The following is a 16516-nucleotide window of genomic DNA, read 5'->3' as shown; positions in this document are numbered from 1 at the left end:
TTCGGTAACAGAGTGTGTGAGCTCTTATTTAAGATGTTGTGAACTATTCGTTGTTGTAAACAGATAGATATTATTCAATCTTGGTTGTTTTTGGGCAGAGCATAGTAGCTTCATATTTCCCAAAAAGAACTGTCTAAAGCACTGTCTGTTGATGTCTCAAAACATAGGTGATTCATACTCATTTATTTACACGAATATTAAATGCCCACATAACAAAGAAAACCTTTTGAACCAGATTCACATGGCAATTTGAGTTTTTAAGGTAGACTTACAACCGGAACAAGCCTTTTTACTACCACAAATACACTTTTAGAATTCGAACACAATTATTGTGCACTTGAGAAAAGATTTCTTCACACAAAGATTTTTCAAGGACTAAATCTACTACAAGGGCATGACTTCAAATGTCTGGAATGTTCTCTGGTTTGGTGCATATACAAAATTTATGTTGTGGTTCTTTTCAAACTCTTCATTGATGATTTCCCACCTTGGAACAAGACAGCTATTTATCCTGACAAGGACAAGAGTAAATAAATACATTTTCAAGGTGTGAAAGTGATTGCAATTATCCCAAAATGTGTGTGGTTGTTGGTGAAGGGTTTGTGAGAAACTGGTTTACTGTTTGGGTGCAGTGAAAATCTACTTAATCAGTAACCACAATCCTTGTCAAGATGAGGCACAAACAAACCCCAAATTAACCCTGTGGTAGCTTAACTTAGAGGCAATGTGCCAAGTATTTATGCAGCACTTTAAACAGCAAAAAAGTGAATAAACAACACAAGAAAAATCCCACATCAAGTTGAAAAAATAGGACAATTATTAATAACTCAAACGAGAGCAAAATGATAAAAACTCAATCAGAAGAACCAGTGATATAAAAGGCTAAAGATGTCTGTGGAGATACTGCCAAAAAACACAAAACTCCAACTGGGGCTGTCTGTTTGCACAGGACCAGGATAAAGTCACATGTTCAGTATGACTGCAATGGAGTGTGGCCAGCTACAAGGACTCATTAAGGCCTCTTGAACAAGGGAAAATTAAATCCTAGCTGAGGAGCGTTCTGAGGAAGTGGATCTTTTCCTACCTTGCCCAGGTATGCTTACAACAAGGAAGACCAGCAGTCGGAGGTAACTGTAACATAAAAAGATGTATTGCGCTCAAGCGGGTACACCACCTCACAGCTCCATGTGGCTATGAGAGAAGTGGACAATTTACACAGTCATAGACAGCCTTATATATTCTTGTGCTGGAACAAGCGTATGTGGGAATGGATGACAAATTAGCAACTGCCAAGGATAATTAATGATCCCCAGACGATGTCATGTACTGGTCAGGACCAGTAATCTGGAAATATGCATACTTGGCATGCAGAACACAAATATAAAGATTACTCACTAAATCCCATCAGTCATCAATAATCTCGTGGTACAAAGAAATAAAGCAGAACTATGCATAACTTGTGCCAAGTATAAACATAGACAGACCTGTGGTTACAGAGTCAGGCGCTTACTTGATTAGTCATCCGGATATGGAACAAAAGATCACATCCCTTGTGTCAACAATAATTTGTTACCATCAGCAGTCTTTTGTTAGCTGTAATACATTTGATATATAGTTAAACAAATGAGTCTTTGACCTTTTGGCAATGTACCCTGCTCTACTTGTGTGCTACAAAGTACAGTACAAACATATGCTTCGGGGTTGTTTGGTTTATCAACATTTGCTTGTGCAGATGGAGCGGACACATTATATGTTCTGAGGTGGGAGGCTAGAAAAAGCTAACACAAAATGGTGACTGGAAAATACAAAATGGAGGAGCTTTCGCCCACTACCATAAAACTGTACTTCCACAATCGACCCTTTGGACGCAATGTCCAACATTTTGTGGCGGTCTTAGGACACATGTTCATAGATAGGCCCGGCTGTTACTATAGTGGGTCTCATTGCGCTCATTGACGTAATCAACAGTATTCGCCTCTGAGGGGGCGTTATCATCAATATCCATTAATTGTTGTGTTACAACATCCCTCATTATAAGAGCATTAGTCAGTGTCACCTGGGGCATCGGGTGGTTTTAGCAATCGTCCTAAACACTGGCAGCACATGGGCAGGCAATTAATGAGAACACAGCACCCAATCACCACAAGGAAGATAGCCACTAGGAACATCCCTATCTTCTAGCCCCATGCAGATAAAGCATTCCAAAAGGAACCTGCAGGATCCCATGGGCCAACATCACTATGGGCCTGGGCTTCTATATCATACAGCCTCTTGACACCTTCCCTAACTGATGTGGAGGAGTCAGGAATATATGTGCAGCAGGAGGCTCCGATCAACCTACAGACTCCACTTCGTTCTGCTAACATCATGTCTAGAACCATCCGGTTCCAAAGAGAAACCAATTTGAGAGCCTTGAGCTCAACTGTGATGTTCTCAATTATCCCTGCTGTCTCCTCTACAGCTGCTTCCAACAGACGGGATAACTTGTGTGTGTTTCTGGAATTTATGGCAGGGCCGTACCAGGGAACAAAGGCCTTCAGTACATCACCAGCTAAGGCAGATACTGTATCTCCTTGATCAACACTCCTCCTACCCCTTAGTGTTTTGGAGGCTCTATTTACTTCCTTAGTATTCTTTACAGACATTGCTGGTGTTACCAGACATAGATGACAACAGCCACCCCAATTCACTGGCAGCCAAGTATAGGCCCTTGAACCACAAATGAAATAAACTGAATCACCGATATAAAGTGGAGCACTTATTTCCTGAGAAGACACCTCAAATGTCATATTGCAATTGGTACTATTCCCCATGTTGGAAGTACCGTTACTTCTAATACATATACTCCCAAGCACACTACGCTGCCTCATCTTCAAGAAGGGTATTTTCCTGGTGTCCCTATCAAGCGGGGGTGCACTGACATTATTCACCAAAAATAATGGGGTGAACATATTAGAAAAGGGGAATTTTGCATTGGGCAAGACAACTTCAGTGCAATTTCCTACCTGAACAATGTCATCATGGTAACAGGTGTACAAGGAGACAGTTGATGTTCTAGTGGAAGAACGGGAAGTTACTAAGTTACTGAAGACCCCTATTAGCTGAATTTTCAGCACTACAATGTGTAATGCATAACAGGACTCTTCAAATAGCAGGGGTACTTGGAGAAGGGGTATTCCTTCATCCACATAGGCTGTTAATTGCATGCAGATCCAGCAATTATTTTTATCAATTACTTGATGGGTCTGATGAAGTAGGGTAAGAAAAGAATTATGCATTTCCTCCCTGTGATACATATCCTCGGGTGGTACTGTAACTGAGGGGACACAGTCAGAGGGGTGCTCTGATGGAAGCGGGGCTGTTTTTGCAATAGGATGGTAGAGCTCTAGGAGATATAATAAGCCAATGACCAAAGATATTATATAAAATATCGTACATAATATGCATAGTTTGAGTACCAATGCCCTGTCTTGTTCAATTTAAGGGTGGAATATGTATTCTCCATATCTAGCAAAGGAAGGTGTCTAGTTGTTCTTCCAAATATCAATACCATTCGAAATAATGCTTCAGAATTTTAAAATATACAATCTCACATGTGCGGCAGTTGAACAGTGTTCGTTATAGGTCTCACTGTTACAGGCCTTGCAATTGGTAGTATTTAACAAAATTCGACCTCGCACCCTCTCCTCTTATGGGTCTTTGGGCTTGGGAGGTATTACTTTATTCTCCTTGCGGATCTTTGTCGGCAGTGTCCTTATATTACTAACCTCACTGCACAAGTCAGTCCATTAATGTTGGCACTATTGAGTGCGTGGCAGTTGGTGCTTAGTCCTTCCCAAGCACTCTTCCGTTTCCTTGGGCAGAGATTGTATCCTGATGCAGTTTGTTGATCATCAATGCGTGCAGGAGTGCAGTCACCAGTCCTTCGGTCAGAACGGTCCTCTTCCGGGGGCAATTTTGGCCAGAATGGTGGTGCTCTCTTCACATTTGATAAATGAATCCAGTTTTTGTGTCCATCACATTGAACTGCTTTCTTCCTTACAAAGTTTTTGGTCAGGACTCAGTCCCCGGGCTTGATGTCATGTACTTCTCCTTCCTGAGGCGGGGGCCAAGTGTCTCTGACCTGTTGGTGAATGGTAGACAGGGCAGAAGTTAGTTCTTTACAATAATCCAATAAAGCAGAATGTGTCAATTCTTGAAACTTTGGTTGAGAGGCAAACCCATACACTTTTGCTGGTTCCCCATAACTAGCTCATATGGGGAGAAACTGTTTTTGGACGTAACAGTTGTCCTCATGGAGAACAAGGCTAAAGGTAAAGCATCTACCCAGCTGAGAGTGCTTGATGCGCATATTTTTTGCAGTTTATTTTTTAATGTAGCGTTGCAGCGCTCTACAAGCCCTGCGGCTTTTGGATGATAAACTGAATGGAATCTTTGTTTTAGCCCCAATCCTTCACAATCTCGATCCATTATTTTATTCAAAAAATGTACCCCGTTGTCACTCCAGAGACTTCTGGCCAAACCATAGCGAGAGAAGTACTCTTTCAACAACGTCTTGGCTGTGCTTAATGCGGTGTTATCTTTCAAAGGGAATGCCTCCACCCAATTATTGATTGAAACTACATTTAATGACCAAAACATATTGTTTGTAATTGGCAGGGGGCATTTCTATGTAATCCATCTGAAGGCATTCAAAGGGGTATTCTGGCAATTTGAAATGACCAGGTGGTACTTGTATCCCTTTTCCTACATTATGAAGAGCACTAGTCATACAATTCTTAGATAGTTTTACAGCTGTCTTTCCTGTATTTTTGTTGACCAATATCTTTTCAATTGTATTTGTCATCCCATCAGCCCCCAGGTGTCAGGAACATGAACCATGTGAAGCTTGGGTAGGAGAAAACTGCTGACAGGACCCACTTTTTCAAATGCCCAATTGTATGCATCCAAGCTCCAAGATGTGTGTCAAAGTAATATCCTTCATTAACACACTGCTTCCTCTCATCTTCTCTTGCAAATGCTTGAATGTCCTTTATCTCGTTGCAAGGATCCATGTCTGTCTCCTCTTTATCAGCCCTTGACACTACATATGTTAAGGTGTACTCATTCAATGTAGTGTGCCTTGCTGTTTCATCTGCAAAAGTGTTTCCCTGACCTACATGGTCTGTGATTTTCTTGTGTGCACTACACTTCATGATAGCCAACTTAGGCGGCAATGCAAGAGCATTTAGTAGTCTTGTAATCAAGGTGCCGTGCTGTATTTTGGCACCTCCAGATGTAATATATCCTCTTTTGGCCCATAATAGTCCGAAGTTATGTGCCACCCCCCCAAGCATACTGGCTGTCGGTGTAGATGTTTAGTGATAACTTCTCTGAAAGCTCACATGCTCTAGTTAGAGCAATTAACTTGGCTGCCTGAGCAGACATCTGTTGTATTTTACATGGTTCAACAACTGTTTTATTTGTTGTTATTGCATAGGCTGCAGAGGTAGTTCCAGCTGGTCTCTTTAGACAATAGCCATCCACAAATAGTGTTCCATTAACCTTTGGCATTGGTATATCTACCAAATCTACTCCACCTTTTGTTTCAGTTTCAGGGACAATCACGCAATCATGTTGTGCTTCATCCTGCTCCGAAGGGAGAGGCATCGGAGTAGCTGGATTTATAGTATTACACCGCTGCAAGGTCATGTTAATGGCCAATAGTATTAGCTCATACTGAGTCAACCTAGCATTAGTTAAATGCTGCGTTTTGGTTTTATTCAACAGTATGTCCACTGAATGGGGTATGGAAACCATAACTGGATGTCCAAGGACAATAGAGTCTTCCTGTTTTACTGCAGCTGCCGCCGCACCAATTTTTTTGAGGCAGTTGATAGGCCTCTTGCTACCTGATCCAATGTTGAGGAAAAATAGGCACATCGTCTATTCTTCTCTCCATTTTTCTGTGTTAGTACAGCCATTGCACGCCCCTCCCTTTCATGTACGAACAATGCAAAGTTTTTAGTGTAATCTGGTGAGCCCAAAGCAGGTGCGTTGCATAAAGCCATTTTTAAAGCCACAAAGCTATTCTGATGTACTTCCTCACAAGGGACGGGATCTTCCACATCCTTGTGAGTCAAGGACAGTAATGGTTTGTCCAGATAAGAAAAATGTGGTACCCATTGTCGACAAAAGGAGACCATTCCCAGAAATGCACGCACATCTTTTTGTGTTTTAGGTCTAGGAATGTTCTGCACTGCTTGTATCCTGTCAGATGATAATCTCCTCCCGCCATTCCACAGGAGATGACCTATATAGGTTACCTCCTGTTGACAATACTGCAGTTTAGCTGGCGAAACCTTGTGTCCATGCAAAGTGAGAAATGTTAAAACAGCATGCGTAGCCTGCTTTCAAATGTCTTCTGTCTCAGCTGTGATCAGTAAGTCGTCCACATATTGCAGTGATACTGTACCTGATGGCAAAGTACAGTTATCCAGTTGTCTTTTTAATGCCTGGCTATAGATTCTAGGACTTTCTGTATACCCCTGGGGAACTCAACAGAGTTTGTACGATCTTCCTTGGAAACTGAAACTGAACAAATACTGGCTATCTGGGTGTATGGGAATACTGAAGAAAGCATTCTTCTGGTCAATTACGATAAATCACTGGGCTGAAGGTGGTACAGATGAAAATATTGCAGTAATGTTGGGTACTACAGGGTATTGTGGTTCCACTATTTTACTAATGGCATTCAAATCAACAACCACTCTATTTTTGACCTGTCATGTTCCATCATCAAGTTTAACCACATGTAGAATGGGACTATTACATAGATTGCCTGTAACTTCTTGTATTATTTTTTGATGCAATAAGTCTGATATTACTGATCTCAGACCCTCCTCACCTTCTTTTGATATTTTGTATTGGGGAATGCGGGGTAATTTAACATTGTCTTTTACTTTAATGTGTACTGGCTCAATATCAATTTTTCCTACATCGTTTGGTCCATGTGCACACAATTTTGGATCAATATCCCGCAGTTCAGGTGGTATGTAATTTTTGTCTGAAACCATGTATTGTCTAGATAGTGCTGTTTTCTTACAGGTCAGGTAGACACCATCTGGTGTACAATATATAGTAGCATGCATCATTTTTAAAGCTTTTAAACCAAGCAAATTTAGCGAACATTTCTGTGTTATTACAAATGGCATACTCCCTGTTATAGGACCAATTGTGAAGTCCAATGGTCGCGAAATGCGGCTAGTGACAACGGCATTAGAAAATCCCACTGACTTATCTAATCTGAAGGTGCAGATTCCAGAATCCGACGCCGAGTGTCACAGCCGAGCCACGAGAGAGGCCCATAGCGGAAGGGCCGCTGCCCACGCTCCGCACTCCGGTCCTAGAGGCAATGTTCTCCCGGGGCTGCCTGCTTCCAAGATGGCGGCCCGCCTCTATTACTAAAGACGAGGAAACGGGGCCCTGACCTGTAGCGCTCCATTTGGACCCCCGCCAAGATTTGAAGTTTGCAGGCTCCAATATTCAGGGGCACCTTGCTCTGTCCCCCCCGCCCCCCACCGGCTCAAGCTCTTTCCACCGTTGCATAGGGCTGCCTGGCCCTAACATGGCCGCCACCCCGGACATCCTCTAAACCTAAAGAAGGCGAATAAGGAGATCAGCCACCTTAACGACTCCAGTTGGGACCACGCTGCGCTTGCCTAACGCCATAACCAAAGGAGAAAATCGCTGCTCTACAGGTGCCTCTCACTCTGCCTTACAAGCAAGCCCCAGTTCTCTCCCCCCTTGCCGATGGCTGCCTTACCCCAACATGGCCGCCAAATCGGACATTTCTTTAACGTGTTAAGGAGAACTTGGAGTCCCCTATCCTTAATTCTTTAATTCTAACTACTCCATTTGGGCCCCTGCTGCGCTAGCCCGACGCCACAACTAGAAGAGTCTAACGCCGATCCTTAGGGGCACCATCCCCTGCACCCCATGCAAGCTCCAGTTATTTCTGCCCCTGCCTAGGGCTGCCTGGCCCCATGACGACCACCACCTAGGACATCTCATAACCGTGCACCTGGCGATTAAGGAGACCCCAATTTTAAATACTTCTTTGAGGTCCCCGTGGTGCTATCCCGACGCCACGTCCAGAGGAAACTAATTTGCCGATCTTCAGGGACTCCATACGCGACCATCACGCAGCTCCAGTTCTCGCAGTCCCTGCCATAGGGCCCCCTGGCCATTTTTTGATCGCCACCTCGGTCATCTCACAATCTCGATAAACAAAACCTTTCTGACCAACCTCAAGAGTCTTCCCAAGGAAGGCGCTATGACGACCACAGGCTGAACTCCGCGCTTCTGTTCTTCAACTAAGCCCTCCCACCGCTGTCTAGGCCGGTCACCTCTGTCACTGAATTGGCCCCACTCCCCCCTAGTTCTCTTACGATGCCGCCATCCATGCATCTCAACACGCTTCCCTGCCCGTCACCTAACCACTTATCTCTGCTTGGCCGGAACACCTACACCATTACTTTCCCACGCAGTCTCTCCTTCAAAGATAAAAAACGCTTTAAACAAAATCTAATTAGGCAACACCCCGAAACACTAATTGTGGACACCTACCACTGCTCAGCGAAAGGGCCGAGAAAAACTGACTTCATTTTCCACACCACCAGGCCAGACGTATGGGTCTCCACCTTTAACTCTCTCCTCCCAGTCTCCAAAACCACCTTCACAGAGCACAGCCGGAAACTAACAATCTCACCCCTGAACCATCAGTCACTAACCGGAGACATCTCCATCACCATCTTTGTGAATGGCTCCATTCTAATTCAGGCGAAAGACGAAAACCTAGAGTTCTTCGACTCCCTCTTCCCCGCTCTTAAAATGTCTATGGCTCTCCACCCTCAACAGACGCGCTCCACTAACCCTAATGACTCCCGACATACGCCTAACCCGAAGAGCGTACCTCCACCACCTCAACTTCCCCTTACCCCGCGCTTAATCACGTCTCCAGTCATTCGCCCCACCCCCCTCTACCCCCACCCCCTGCCCCCCCCTTCACCCAAACTCCCGGAACTCGACCACCCCCACCTACCCATCAGACTCCCTTCCCTCTAGTCCACGTCTCCCAAAGCTCTCCAGGCTCTCAGTATCCTACCCATAGAGATCCCAGACCACCCATCATCACTGAGCCACAGCCCCCAATGCGAACCCACACTCCTCTAGCTTTCACTGCCCCCCTTAGTGAAGACAACCTCCACCCCCTAGGGGAACACATCCTTCTTCCCTCCTTATCCCCCGCCCTCACGATCCCTAAATTCGTCTCAGATCCTCCCACCCCGACTTCCCTCCTGAATAATTACTTGCCCCATAGCCTCTCTCCCGCTCTAGTCATCTCACAATCAAACTCTAACACGGAACCGGTCCTCCCAACCCCCACTATCCCCCTCAGCAAAGTCTTGCCCCACTGCCCCTCTCTCTCTCTCTCGAGGTCCAGCTTCACCCACCCTCCCCCCCCACCCTCCAGCACCCAAACTAACGCAACGCCTAGACCTTCTAGAAGCCCAGATCGCTACCCTGATTTTTGGCCTGAAGGAAACCCTATCCTCCCTAGAGAAACTCCTGCCACCCGCCCATTCCGTCGCACCACCCCTCCTCCAACCACCTCCCATTAGGAATGACTCTCGACCTCCAGTTGGGTCCAGGCCCCCCCTAGGCTCCCAACCTCCTCCCACCAAACCCAGGACTGAGCCACGAGTTGACAGTCCTAGAAGAATTCCCTCCCTTTCGCCACAAGAAGTGAGCTCCCTCGCCGCCTCCTACAAATCCCCTCCTTCCTAGTCAGCCCAAGTTCAACCCCAATCCCATTCAGCCTTCGTCCCGATTCAAGTCATCACGGGAGTAGGAAGAGACCCGCCCCCCCGAAAAGCTCACAGACCACCATCCTATCTCTCCTCCTTACCCAGAGCTACTTCTGGCAATCCAAAATCGAATGCTGACCGTCCGATTAACTGTATGCTCATCAACTGCCGCTCCGCCGTCAAACATGCTACAGAAATTGCCGAAACCATTCTTTCCCATGACCTGGATGTCGCCTTCATCACTGAAACATGGCTTAACACTCTATCCCTTCCCATCATGGACACACTAGTGCCGCACGGATTCGCTATTATCCACAAAGATAGGCCCGTACACAAAGGGGGCGGAATAGCTATTATCCACAAAAAAGACCTCTCCATCACTGAATCTCCCTCCGTCATTTACAACTCCTTTGAATGCCTTTCGGTCAGCCTCAATTCGCCGAACCACTGTCCACTTCAATGCCTTCTCCTCTACCATCCTCCGGGCAACTCCTCCGAATTTGGCGCTCAGCTAACGGACCTGATCACTCAAACCGCTCTGGATAGCGACTTCAGAATAATTCTTGGCGACCTCAACATAAGATGGAATGTAACTAAAAACCCACTCATCCAATCTCTCACCTCCCTTCTACATGACTACGATTTAACCCAGCACTGCACAGAGGAAACCCACCATAGAGGAGCAATCCTTGATGCAATCATCGCGGATAAAAAGACAATCTCGATCGACCACATCATCCCGGTGGACTGGTCGGACCATCACGCCATTCTCTTCCATATCAATCATTCGGTTCTGTCCCTCCCACCTACTCAAACCTCCCCCAAGTGGGTCAGAAACTTTTCGAGAATTCCTCCCGATAAGCTAGAAGAGGGACTTAGCTCACTCCTCTCGAACTCGACGGAACTCCTCTCCACCACGGAACTCACCTCGCGGTACCACGCCAACCTGGAGCTCGTCCTAGACCAGCTGGCACCGCGGAAACTAAAAAAAACAAGAAGCATCCCCTCCAGATCCTGGTTCTCCACAGACATCAACGAAGCAAGAAGACACCTACGATCCATGGAAAGATCCTGGAGGACCAACCCCACCTCCCTCAACAGGGACCAACTCAAGGCAATTCGTAAAATCTACTACAACCATATCAAGAATAAAAAGTCGTCCTTCTTCTGCTCCGCTCTAGACAATGCTAAAAACCGCCCATAAGAACTCTTCAACATCATCAGGAACCAAACATCCATTCCTGTGATAGACAACAGGGTAGCATCCAAATCTCTATGTGACGAATTTGCCATCTTTTTCAACGGAAAAATTGCCAAAATCGATCGCTCACTCTGCGCTATGCCCTCAGCCATTCCCTCCGCAACTACCCTCATCAGGCCAGCAACCTCAGCCATTCGCTGGTCCTCCTTCCGGCTTATCCAGGCTGAAGTGATAAGCAATCTCATAGCCACCACCAATCCCTCATCCCACTCCCTTGATCAGCTTCCCCCGAGAATAACAAAAGACCTGAAGCTCACTCTAGCCCCAACTTGGGCCAAGATCATCAACAGCTCTTTGAGCGAGGGCTCCATCCCTGACTGCCTTAAAATAGGTCAAGTCACTCCACTCCTAAAAAAACCCGGCCTGGACCACAAGGACATGAACAACTTCAGACCAGTTTCGAACCTTCCACTCTTATAGAAAATTCTGGAAAAATGCGTGCTGTCTCAGCTTTCCCAGCACCTGGAAAGCACGAATCTTCTCGACCCACACCAATCAGGGTTTAGAAAAGGCTGCAGCACAGAAACCGCAATCCTAAATGTCCTGGACGATCTTCACATGTCGCTCGACTCCAACCAATGTAGCCTTCTCATCCTCTTAGACCTTTCGGCTGCGTTTGACACAGTGGATCATGCCCTGTTACTCAATGTCCTCCAGGACAGAGCAGGCATGGAAAAGACGGTCCTAAAATGGTTCTCCTCCTTTCTCTTCAACTGCACTCAAAGAATCAAAATCAAAAGCTGCGAATCGGACCCTCTCCCCATCACTAGAGGTGTGCCTCAAGGGTCAGTACTCTCACCTCAACTCTTCAACATCTACATGGAGCCCCTCACGTCAATTCTAAGGAAGTCCAACATCCCCTTCCACCTCTACGCGGATGACACACAACTCTACCTGGAAACCACTTCGATCGCAGACATCCACAGACTGAACTGCACACTCATTGAAGTTCAACATTGGCTGTCATCCAACAACCTCAAACTCAATGAAGGAAAAACCGAAGTGCTCCTCATCTCGAACACAGATGAAAACCCCCAAATTCTAGAATGGCTCAAAGCCTTAAATGCCCTGAATGTTCCACTTGTTCCTACTAACTCCGTAAAATCCCTAGGGATCACCCTTGACCCTAAACTGGACATGAAAGAACACATCTCAAAAACTGCCAAAAGTGCTTTCCTGAACCTGAAACTCCTCTACAAACTGAAACCCTTCCTCCCCTCGAAAGACCTGAAACAGGCCACGCAGGCTCTGATACTCTCCAGAATTGACTATGGCATTGCTACGCTGACTGGATCAGCCAAATCTCACCTGGGTCCTCTGACCTCTACCCTCAACGCCACAGCAAGAATGGTCACAGGAACCAGGAAAAACGAACACATCTCCCCGGCTCTTAAGGATCTGAAGTGGCTCCCTATTGTCCAACGAGCCAGTTTCCGCACAGCTTGCCTCACTCACAAAGCCCTGCATACAGGCAAACCTGAATATCTGGCCAACAAGCTCAAAAAGGCCGGTCAATCTAGGAACCTCAGAAGCTCCAACACGCTCCTACTCATTCCTCTGAAATCCCAGAAACACAAAACATCCAGCAAATCCTTTGCGGGCAATGCTCCCAAGATTTGGAACGCCATCCCCCCACATATCAGAACGACCGCCTCCTTCCCGAAATTCAAGGTGTTACTCAAAGCCCTCTTCCTTGAGCGCTCTGGATAGTAGTATGATCTCCACGTCTGACTTTTCAAGCCCATTGTCTCTGCGGTCCAAGAGCCGGATGACTTGCTTTTGACTCTATCCTGTTTTTGCGCTCCTGTTACTATTGTAAAGTCTTTCTCTTCACCCATGTGCTCCCTGCTCTGTTCTCCTTTCTCACTGCCTCTCTAATGCCTATTTGTACGTGTTGTGAAGCGCTCTGATACCTTCGGGTCCAGCTAGCGCTATACAAAACTTTAATAAATAAATAAATAAATAAAATCTTCCCGAGAATGGAACATGGGGGAGCAAGCGGTTGGAAATGGATGTATTAGTGGCACCAGTATCTAGAAGGAATTCTCTCTCTTCACCTTCAACTACCATTTTTACATATGTTCCTGAAGAATCCACTGGTATCTGCACTCGCTCCCTGTCCTCTCCTGGGCTTCCCTATTGTGTCCAGTCCTCATTTTCCTCATACTGTGCATAATACTGGTTGAAATATGCATTATTTCTGTTGTCAAAATAATTTGTCTGTTCATTATCACTGTAATTTCTTTGTAGTCCTCCACCTCTCACTCTCTCTACACGGGGAGTTGAGCTCCCTCTGTGAGTGTTTGTATTATTTCTTATAGTCTGATCTTGGCCCTGTAACAAAGAGCACTCATTGTTCCAATGCCCCTCCTCATAGCAATAGGCACATGTATTGTATCCTAACCCTGCTCTCTGCTGCGCAGGAGCTGAATCAGCTCGACCAACCCCACGACTACGTCCACCTCCCCACTGAAAATTTGTACGTCCTCTTGACCTTCCTCTGTCAGGAAAAGCTTGCTGCATTAATGCTTTCGTTTTTAGCTCCGTAATTTGCTTCTCCTTTTTCCCTTTCTCAGCATTCCTCTTATTCTCATAATAGCAGGCCATTGTCAATAATTCAGCTGGATCTTCAGCAGTCCTAGTACTTTCGTATGTCTTTATACTGTCTGATAAGTCAGGTAAGATATTATGAACAAACTGATTAGCAAAAATGCTCTTTCTTTGTACTGTCTGAATGTCTTGTCCACTATATCATTTAAAAACCTCTCTCTTCTGCTGAAAAATTCAGTCACTTCCTCTCCCTCTTTCTGTCGGCATGCGGTTATCTTATCCCAATCCATTTTCTGTCTGGGTAAAATTTCCTGCATTTGTGTTATGATGTGTCCTGGTAAGAGTTTTAATAATTGTGGCACATCTCCTCCCGCTTGTCTGCCATTGTCCGCAGGTACTATGTTTTGCCAATTAATAGTTGCACAATTATGATCCCTGACTGGGCACCATATTTCTTGTGGTATTAAAAAATCAAACAAAAATGTAATGTCTTTTAGTATCATATGTGTTAAATGAAGAGCAGATTCAAGTTGCTCATAAAAAATCTTTGGATTACTTCTAGGATCAGGTAATTCTTTTTTCATGGCCAATAAATCAGCCCTGGTCCAGGGAGTGTGCACAAATTGTGGAATAGCGGGGTGATTTCCACCTCTAAGATCAGCAATTGGATGTACCTCTCTCATAGGGAAAGCTGAGGTATCTAATAACTGAGTTCTGGGCCATAGTGTTGGTGAATATGTCTGCGTGTGGCACCACATACTATGATATCTAGCTCTTTTTGGTACTGATAACAGGCAGTAAATGCATTTTTACATTGTTCGATCGTTAATATGGAGTGGCTGCTATCCCTCCACAATTTATTCAACCATTCTGGTGTCGTGTAGGCAATGCTACTTGGTTCTAGTAAAATGTTAGCATGATCCAACAGTTGTGTTACCATGCTATTAATTACAAAATGTGTCACTCTTATTTCCTTCATTTATTCAAACGTTTCCCAGGCTTACCTTTTAGTGAGTTCCCCTAGGTCCATCCTTTTTTGGGTCATTCCTCTTATAGTGTCTTTTTCCGGGCGTCCTAGTCGTGTAAGTCGGACGTGCGTATTCTGTGTTAAACTATCCCCTGTTGGTGACAAAGAGTCAGGTGAATTTGACCAGTTGTCAGTTCTTTGTGAATTTACTAGAGGGGAATCATATTGTGAAGAAAGTGGCGTCCTTAACATGGGAGACGGTGTGCTGGAGGATGCTGGAGCGGACAGTGTTGCCGGGGTGTTTCCTACAGACCCATGTGCGCCCTGCAAATTATCAACAAGAGGGGCTGTCTGTTGAGCCTGTACAACAGGATTGGGTGCCTGTTGGACCTGCACAACAGGAGGGTGCACATGCTGTATTTGCGGCTAAGCAACAACGTTAAGTGGTTGACCCCCAACACCGGGACCGGGGGGAGCAGCAATTTGAACAATATTATATGGGGGAGGCTTGTCTAACAAGTCCTCCAATACTTCATCGACAGGGGGTCAATTTCTTTTGTCTACTGCGACAAAACATTTTTCTGTTTTCATCCTAAATTTTTTGTCATGCTGTTTAATATTTTTGTTTATTTTTATATTATTATATTTAGCTACTTTGGCCATAGTAGTTTTATTCTTTTCTCTTTCTCTATCTTGTTTTTGTTTCATGTTCCTAGTTCTAGCATATTTCTCGCATGTTTGAAATACCTCAAACATAGCAGGTCGGACCCTTCGTTTCATCATATATTGTTGTAAATACTGCTGTTTAGCTAAGTCAAAGGTACGATCGATAGGGAATTGTAATTTCTTATCCTTTTTTGTGCACTCATGCCATATTTATTGTATAGGTTCATGGATATTCCCTTCTTTATCATTAATATCCAACCAGGACTGTCTTCAACAGTGGTGGGGACGCTTTCGTCCAATGGGTGTTTTGTACTTATACAACAGAACGTTTTAGAAATGCATTTCTTCATTGTTCCTATTATTTTTAGTTATAACTATTCTTTTACCAAATTATCCAACAAACTCAATTAACCAAACTGAATTAGCAAAACATGGAACAGATCAATCTCACCAATCTGTGGTGTACCTTGAATCGTCCGACTGTTGGTCTTCGGTCAACATGTCTGTTTCAGAAGGGATCAGCTTGTGGACCTCTGCCGGGGAATCATGTGTCAAGAGGCCTGTCGGGACTTTAGATGGCAGCTGCGGAGAAACACTGCCTCTTTAGTGCAGGGACCCCCATGATAATTTGGCCCTTGGTCGCACCTCTCAACCACGGACTCAGCTAGCCATTGGATGTCCCATGGAGAGGTCCCACCAGAGTCGCCAATTTGAGGTAGTGGATCTTTTCCTACCTTGCCCAGGTATGCTCACAACAAGGAAGACCAGCAGTCGGGGGTAACTGTAACATAGAAAGATTTATTGCGCTCAAGCAGGTACACCACCTCACAGCTCCATGTCGCTATGAGAGAAGTGGATAACTTACACAGTCATAGACAGCCTTATTTATTCTTGTGCTGGAACAAGCGTAGGTGGGAATGGATGACAAAGTAGCAACTACCAATGATGATTAATGATCCCCAGACGAAATCATGTACTGGTGAGGACCAGTAACTCTGGAAATATGTATACTTGGCATGCAGAACACAAATATAAATATTACTCACTAAATCCCAACTGTCATCAATAATCTCGTGGTACAAAGAAATAAAGCAGAACTATGCATAATTTGTGCCAAGTATAAACATAGACAGGCCTGTGGTTACAGAGTCAGGCGCTCACTTGATTAGTCATCCGGATTTGGAACAAAAGATCACATCCCTTGTGTCAACAATAATTTGTTAC

Source organism: Lissotriton helveticus, chromosome 2_2 (genome assembly GCF_964261635.1).
Source record: "Lissotriton helveticus chromosome 2_2, aLisHel1.1, whole genome shotgun sequence".
NCBI lineage: Eukaryota > Metazoa > Chordata > Amphibia > Caudata > Salamandridae > Lissotriton > Lissotriton helveticus.
The sequence above is the reverse complement of the archived record's forward strand: the minus strand, read 5'-3'. Positions refer to the sequence as shown.